Source organism: Pteropus medius, unplaced genomic scaffold, assembly GCF_902729225.1.
Source record: "Pteropus medius unplaced genomic scaffold, Ma_sr-lr_union100, whole genome shotgun sequence".
In the NCBI taxonomy this organism is placed as follows: domain Eukaryota; kingdom Metazoa; phylum Chordata; class Mammalia; order Chiroptera; family Pteropodidae; genus Pteropus; species Pteropus medius.
Genome location: NW_024354867.1, coordinates 459,305 through 466,938, shown reverse-complemented (window position 1 = coordinate 466,938; position 7,634 = coordinate 459,305). Strand labels below are relative to the sequence as shown.

Genomic DNA, 7,634 nt, shown 5'->3' with positions numbered 1-7,634 from the left:
TAGAAATCTCTTGCTAATATTCTAAAGTGGCACTTGTAACTTAACCTCATCGCTTCATCATGTTCGCATTCATTTAATTTTTGTTTGGAAAACTTCTATCTGCATTCATGAGGCCTGTGTTCCTTGGAAGCCTCAGCAAAAGTATCCTCAAGCTGATCTTTTAGCTTTTTCCTAAACATCTTAGATTCAGAGATTTCCTGTTCCATGGAATTACTTTTCTGCATGGACACTTCCATCTCTTCCTCTTTGTCATTAAGCTTTTGGAAAATCTGCTTCCATAAGCTATACATGTTCTTATCTCTGAGAATTCCTACAGGGCCAGGTTTTATTGCTAATGGATATCTTTGGGAGTTTTGGGGGGACTGCCTGAAGGTTCAACCAGTTGCTTATGAAAATCTTAATTTTCCTGCCTCATGATGCGTTACTGGTTTTCTAGTTCTTTCAATCTAGGTGTGGATCATGTTCTTGGCGAAGTGTCACATTATTCTCAAGTTGTTACTTGAGCCTATTTGAATCAGCTATTTATTCTTCAAACATATACTTTCTTTTTTTTCACATAAGGAAGCATTTATTTGAGATTTAACATGAAATCATACAAATAAGATTTGTATAAACACAAATCCACATTGAGTCATAACAGAGAGCAAAAGACAAAGATAAAAGAAAACTAATTGACAACTATATACAATCAGACACAGTTGTATCTTGTACACTAGAAAGTCTTTTACAAAATAATCTTAGATCAACAGAAGACCAATCTTCAATGTTGTCCTGCAAGATGGATTACCTTAGTAATCTCCTCCTGTTTTCTCCCTAATGTCCTCCTTTAGTCTGACTGATAATTGTTTTGGTGATTGCCACTCCCTCGAGACGCCTTGCTATTAAGTGCCATGTTGGCTGCTGTAATCTGTGTATCCATGTCCGTATCCATATTTCTCATAGTTACATCCAGTATAATTATAGCCACCACAACCACTATAGTTTTGATCACCACCATAGGCCCTATTACAGTTTCTATATCCTTGATCTTAATAGTTATTGAATCCTTGGTTCCAGTTTTGGCCTTGACCTTGACCTTAACCTCTGGTACCATATCATCCACCAGCTGCAGCACCTCTTCCTCCTTTTTGTTGTTGCTGTCGCTGCCTATATACCTCTTTGGATTATGCAACTTTGATTTCACACTTCCCAGAACCAATTTGATGATAACCTGCTTTCTAAAATTTTCTTTACTGGCTCTTCACCTGTATATGTAATAAAACAAAATCCTCTTATTTGTTTTTGTATACATGGAAAGTTCAATATTTTCAATCTCTCTAAAGGCTCCAAAATATTCTTAATTTGTTCTTCAGAAGTGTTCGGGCTCAATCAACCCACAAAAACCTTTTGGAGAATTCCTTTCCTTTTAAAGCTTTGGCCCTTTGGGGGTCTATCAATTTGCCATCTAGTTTTGTTCCTTCAGTTCTGAAACCTTATCAACACTAGCAGCATCTTTGAAAAGCACAAATCTAAATCCTCTTGATCTTCCAGTGACTGGATCTGTTTTAATTGTGCAGTCTACGACTTCCTCAAAATGGAGACAAATATTCATTCAGATCTTTCTTGCTTATATCCCAGCTCAGCCATCCAATAAACATTTTATTGTCATTATGCTGATTCTTGCTCGCATTGGTCTTGGATCTCTCTGTTAATTCCTCTATGTTGCTGTATTCATTTATGTCCTCCATAGTTATGGGGGTATTGGTGCTCAGTCTGAGTCACAGCAGCAGCAGCGGGAAGTATTGTATCAAGGTGGATTTTAAATGACAGTGGAAAAACTATACTTTATTTAAATTATTAATTTATTTTTCTTGATTTGAATATCTATGGCATGAAGTGAACAATGAAGGAAATGTAGAGTCTCTCTGCATTCTTGTAAATTCCTACTCTATTCCAGTTTCTCTAGTTCTAGTCTTAATACTCTTCTTGCATAAGCTTCAATATGCAAGCTTTTTATAAATTCTACTGCATATCCTCATCTGTAGTTAATGTATTTATTGAACTGGATCACAATCTGCAAAGATTCTGTGATATTGTGATTTATAATAAGAAATATATATATTTCCTCATCCTGGTCTTTATCCTGGTCTTCACTCTGTCTTTTGTTATGCTAATAAGGCAACTTTTGGACTGTACATAAGGGTGAGAGCTGGTTGCCAGTGGAATCAATCATGAATAGAGAGGTAGAACTCTTAGTCCCACTCCACTGACCTCCATCTTGGGAAGAGAGAAGGGCTGGAGGTTGAATCGTTACCTATAGCCAATGATTTAATCATTGTGCCTAAGTAATGTAGCTTCTGTAAAAACCCAGAAGGACAGGGTTCAGAGAATGTCCATGTTGGTGAACACGTGGAGATTTGGGGTGAGTGGTGCACCTGGAGAGATCATGGAAGCTCTGTGTCCTTTCCCCATATCTCACCCTAAGCTTCTCTTCCATCTAGCTTTTCTTAAATTATATCCTTTTATAATAAATTACTGATCTAGTAAGTAAAATATTTCTTTGAGTTCTGCGAGCTACTCTAGCAAACTAATCAAGCACAGGGAAGGGGTCCAGGGAAACTCTCAATTTGTAGCTGGTGGATCAGAACTACAGAAACCTGGACTTGGGTTTGGCATCTGAAATGAGAGGAGGAGGCAGTTTTGTGGGTCATCGCCCTTAACCTGTGGGATCTGATGCTATCTCTGCATAGACAATGTAAGAATCGAGTTAAATTCTAGGACATCCAGGTAGTCTCAGAGAATTATTGGTGTGGGGGAACCTCCCACTTCCAACACACACACAACAAACCCAAGAATCAGAATTGGGTACAAAGATCCCCAATTAGAAATACCGTGCATGTCATTGGAGGGCTCTGATTCTGAAGCCTGTCCTCAGAGTTCCTGATAAGTCTTGGGTGAGACCTGCAAATTTGCATGCTGAGGTTGCTAGTTTGAGGACAGACTTTGAGCTTGTTTGCAAGTCAGAATTTCAGATCCCACTCCAGATCTAAGGAATTGGCATCTGTATTTTTAAAATATCCTCCAGTTGATTCCTGTGTACAAAATTTGTGAAGCATGGGACCTAGGAAGACTGAACAAGAAAAACATTGCTATCAAGAGGGATTAGGTTAAACATTGGTAAACATTTTTGCAAGAAATAATATTAGCACTAGAAATGATGTTTCTGTGGGAATCTCTAGGCTAGATACATATCCTTCTGACATTAGAATAGATTTGGTTTCTCCTACTAATAATTCCCTCTTTGTATATAAACTAATGAAGTTCAAAAGTATTATTTAACTTTGTCCTTTCAAAAAGTCCACATTGTACAGTATAGTCCTTCAATTATAGCAGAGGAAGAGAAGCATTACTTGGCTATTTATCTTTTGTACTTTCAACAAGCTCATAGATGAGAGAAACTAATTTTTAAATTTATTTATTTATTTTAATTAGTTTCAAGTACACAGTACATTGGTTAGACATTTATATATATAGTTTATAAAATGATCTCCCTGATTGCTGTTTCTCTCCCCTGGTTCTCCACCTAGCCATTACATTAATGGAACTACATTCCCTATGCTGTGTTCCCCATCCCTATGACCATCTATCAACTACTAATTTGTACTTCTTTAAACCTTCACCCCATTCTCCCAGTCCCTCAACTCTTCCCTCCACTCTGTCACCAAATTGTCCACTATATTCGTGAGTCTGTTTTTGATAAGTTTTTTTCTTTTTGTTCCTTAGATTCCACATATAAGTGAAATCATATGGTATTTATCTTTCTCTGACTTATTTCATTCATCATAATAACCTCTAGGTCCATCCATGTCGTTGCAAATGGTAGGATTTCATTTTTTTAATGACTGAATAATATTCCATTGTATATATGAACCATAACTTCGTTGTCTAATCATCCATTGATGGGCATTTAGGTTGCTGAGAGAAACTAGATTTGACATCTAGTGTTATTATATCTAGTACAATATTTTGCTCCTTCTGTTTTTTATATTAGTAATCTTTAAACATTTTATAACAGCTTTAGATTTACAGTTTTGGAAATAGTACAGAGATTTCCTAAATCACTCACACCCAGTCTCCCCTATTGTTAGCATTTTACATTAGTATGGCACATTCGTCAATTAATGCACTGTTATTGATATATTATTTTTCGCTAAAGCTTATACTTTTTTCAAATGTCCTTAGATTTGTCCTAATGTTGTTTTACTCTTTGAGAGTCCTTTCTAGGATATCATATTACATTTAGTTATCATGTCTCCTTAGGCTCTACTTGGCTTTACAGTTTCTCAGCCTCACCTTGTTTTTGATGACTTTGAAAGTATTGAGGAATATTTGTCAGGTACTTTGTAGAGTGATCTTCAATTTGTCTTTGTCTGATGTGTTTCTCATGATTAGACTTGAATCATAGGTTCTAGGGCAGAAGACCACTCAGGTAAAATACCATTTTCATCACATCATATCAACCAAATATGCTATCACCAGGACTTGCTACTGTTAATGTTAATCTTCATCACCTAACTGAGATACTGTTTGTCAGGTTTCTCCATTGAAATTACACTTTTTTCCTACTTTCTATATTGTACTCTTTAGAATGAAGTCATCATGCTCTGCCTCAACTTACGGAGTAGAGGAGCCTGAGTATTCACATAAATTATTTAGAACTGTTCTGAAAAGATTTGTCTGTTTTCTTTCTTTTATTTATTTATTCAATCATTTATTCATGTCACCACGGACTCTTGAACATTTATTTTATACATTGGATTATAATCTTATACTACTTTATGTATTTTGTTGCTCAGAATTGTTCCAGCTTTGGCTATTGGGAAGTCTTTCTGTTGCCTCCTTTGTCCCTTTGACACATTCTTATCTTTGTGGTTATTTTTGAGAATTTCCATAATTTCTACCACTACAAGATGCTCCACAGTTATTATGTATATTTCTTGTCCCAACCCTAGAATTGGCCATTTCTCCAAAGACTCCTGGTTCCTTTAATTGGAGACTGATATTATTTATTGGAGAATAGGTGCCATGGCAACTGGGGTGTCAATACTTCCAGGCCCTTTCATCTGACAGAACAAGAAAACATATGTATGTATAATAACCCCTACAGATACACATACCTATAAGTATTTTATATGTATTCATCCATATCTATATTAAGCTAAAATATGAGTTCTTTCTGATATCTCCAGTTCTAACTCAATACACTTCATATCATTCTAACCCTTCCTCATTGCTTTTCTGTAATCTTCCAATTCGACAATGAAACAACTGTATCCATTATCATCTATCTATTTATTTAATTGTTAAATTTGGTTTACACATAGTACTTTCAGTATTGGTAACCTGCAACACCATGGGAACCAACTTTATCAACCAGGTTCTTTTTGCTATTACATGATCAGTTTATTAAGAAACTGGTATAAAATTATATTTAAGTTGTGAGAATCCATTTCTTACATAGTAAGACTTTGGTGTTTTGATCAATGTGTTAATACACATATTCTAAATGAGAGGCCAATTAGAGATGCATGATAAGAATAGTACAGGTGATGTTTGGTAGATGAGGTTGAACTACACTCAGGGCTATTGTTCAGCTGACACACAGTTGATATATATTTTCCAGTGGATAAAATCTTGACATACTTCTTTGCTAGTTAGTAACTGGCCACTCTCCTCAGTGCCCATACCTGATGTCTAGGATGCCTTCCTACTCCCTCTGGACTTTGTATCTACTCAAGACCTTGTAACCAAAGGTTATTGCCTGACACAATCAGCATTCTTCAAGATCCTGTGCAATTTGTCTATAGTTTCCTTTTACAGTGTAGTATTCATTTGCAATGCAAGCTAACTATTCTGAATATCAACCTTTTTTCATATGAAACCTGAGTGTGTTTCCAAAAAATAACATAGTTATTTTATATATATATTTTATATATCTATATTTTATAAGTATAAAATATACATTTTATAAATATAATATATATATATTAAATAACTATGTTTAATAACATCAGGAGCAGTGGTCTTACACATTGCAGTTGGCTGATATTCAAAATCTTCCGTGTCATTAAGAGAAAAGCTGTCACTAAAGTGTCTCCATTCTGAATTTCTTGGCACACACACTCCTTGATTGTACCTGACTTAGTTATCCACTCTAAACTATTATCAGTTAGTGCTTTTCCTGCTCATGGATGAGGAATTCCTGGGCTTTTCTTTAAATCAATTGGGCACAATCTTGGTTATTTTGAAAGTTCCTGTTTTTAATGTACAGGATTATATAAATTTTTCCTGACTTAAAAAAAAAAAACATATAAATGGAATCTTGCACATATATTTTAATATATTAGTTAATAGGGAGTTTAAATTATAATTTATGCTTTATTTATAATATGATTATTAAGCATTCTATTCTAACTTTAAAGCTAAAGCAATGCTCAGAGTATCATAAAAATATGGAATATTATGCCGATGAGAAGTATGTTTATAAATGCTTAAATCTGATGTTAAAACCAATGTAAAACTCTTAATTATACTTACTGTCTTATTTATAGCAATAATATTTTGTCAACCTTGTTAAGGAATCAGAACTTTTGGATGCATAATAAACCTTCCTCTGCTTGTCTCAATATGATAATGCATTGTCACTCAAATGGAAATTATTTAAAAAATTTCAGTGCATAGTATGGTATTTGCAAAGGGTGTATCTGGTCATGTTGGGTCAGATTTTAGTATTTATTAATGTATTTGAAACATGCCTCTTCTAGATATTTTACTGTTTTTGAAAGAAATAGGAACCTGCATCACATAGAGGAGACCAGAAGAGGACGAATCCGACCCTGAGTTAAATCACTTGGCATGCACTCAGGTTGACACTAGCATAGTAACATTAATGTAGATAAGTTAATACTTGGTGCTTAATGTATCTTTCTTAGATGCATGAATTAAATACATATTTTTTAAAATACGTGAAGTGAGTTAAGTGCATCTAAGGAACACTACCACATAGCCAGAAGCAACTTTTGAGGTACTCAAAGCTCCCTTAAGAATTAAGAAGAGGAATACTCTAGAATGTTTTCATCCTTTGGAAACTTCATTCTTAGTGCAAACTAAGAATGTGTTGAAAGTTTAGATTTGCTTTTAAACATAGCTTGGCTTCTAGGTGTGTACATTCCACATTTCAGATTCCTCCATCTATCTATAAGTATTACAAAGCTACAGTAATAAATATAAATATTACAAAGCTGCAAATAAATATTGCATCTATAAATATTATAAATCTACAGTAATGAGACCAATATGGTACTGGCATAAAGATAGATAAATAGATCATTTGAATGGAATAGAGAGCTCAGATATCAAACCTTAGGTATATGGTCAAGTGATCTTTGAAAATTATGTCATGACTACACAATTGGGAAAGGATTGTCTTTTCAACAAATTGTGTTGGAAAAACTGGATATACATGCAAAAGAATGAAGAGGAACCCTTATCTTACACCATATACAAAAATTAACTCTAAATAGATTAACAACTATAAGAACTGAATGTAAGAACTGGAACTATAAAACTCCTAAAAGAAATCATGAGAGAAGCTT

General features: G+C 34.5%; 1 pseudogene; it reads right to left on the bottom strand.

The window, feature by feature from the left end:
* Nucleotides 1-826: 826 nt before the first annotated feature.
* On the bottom strand, nucleotides 827-1,727 carry LOC120596770 (heterogeneous nuclear ribonucleoprotein D-like; annotated as a pseudogene).
* Between the last annotated feature and the right edge of the window lie 5,907 nt (nucleotides 1,728-7,634).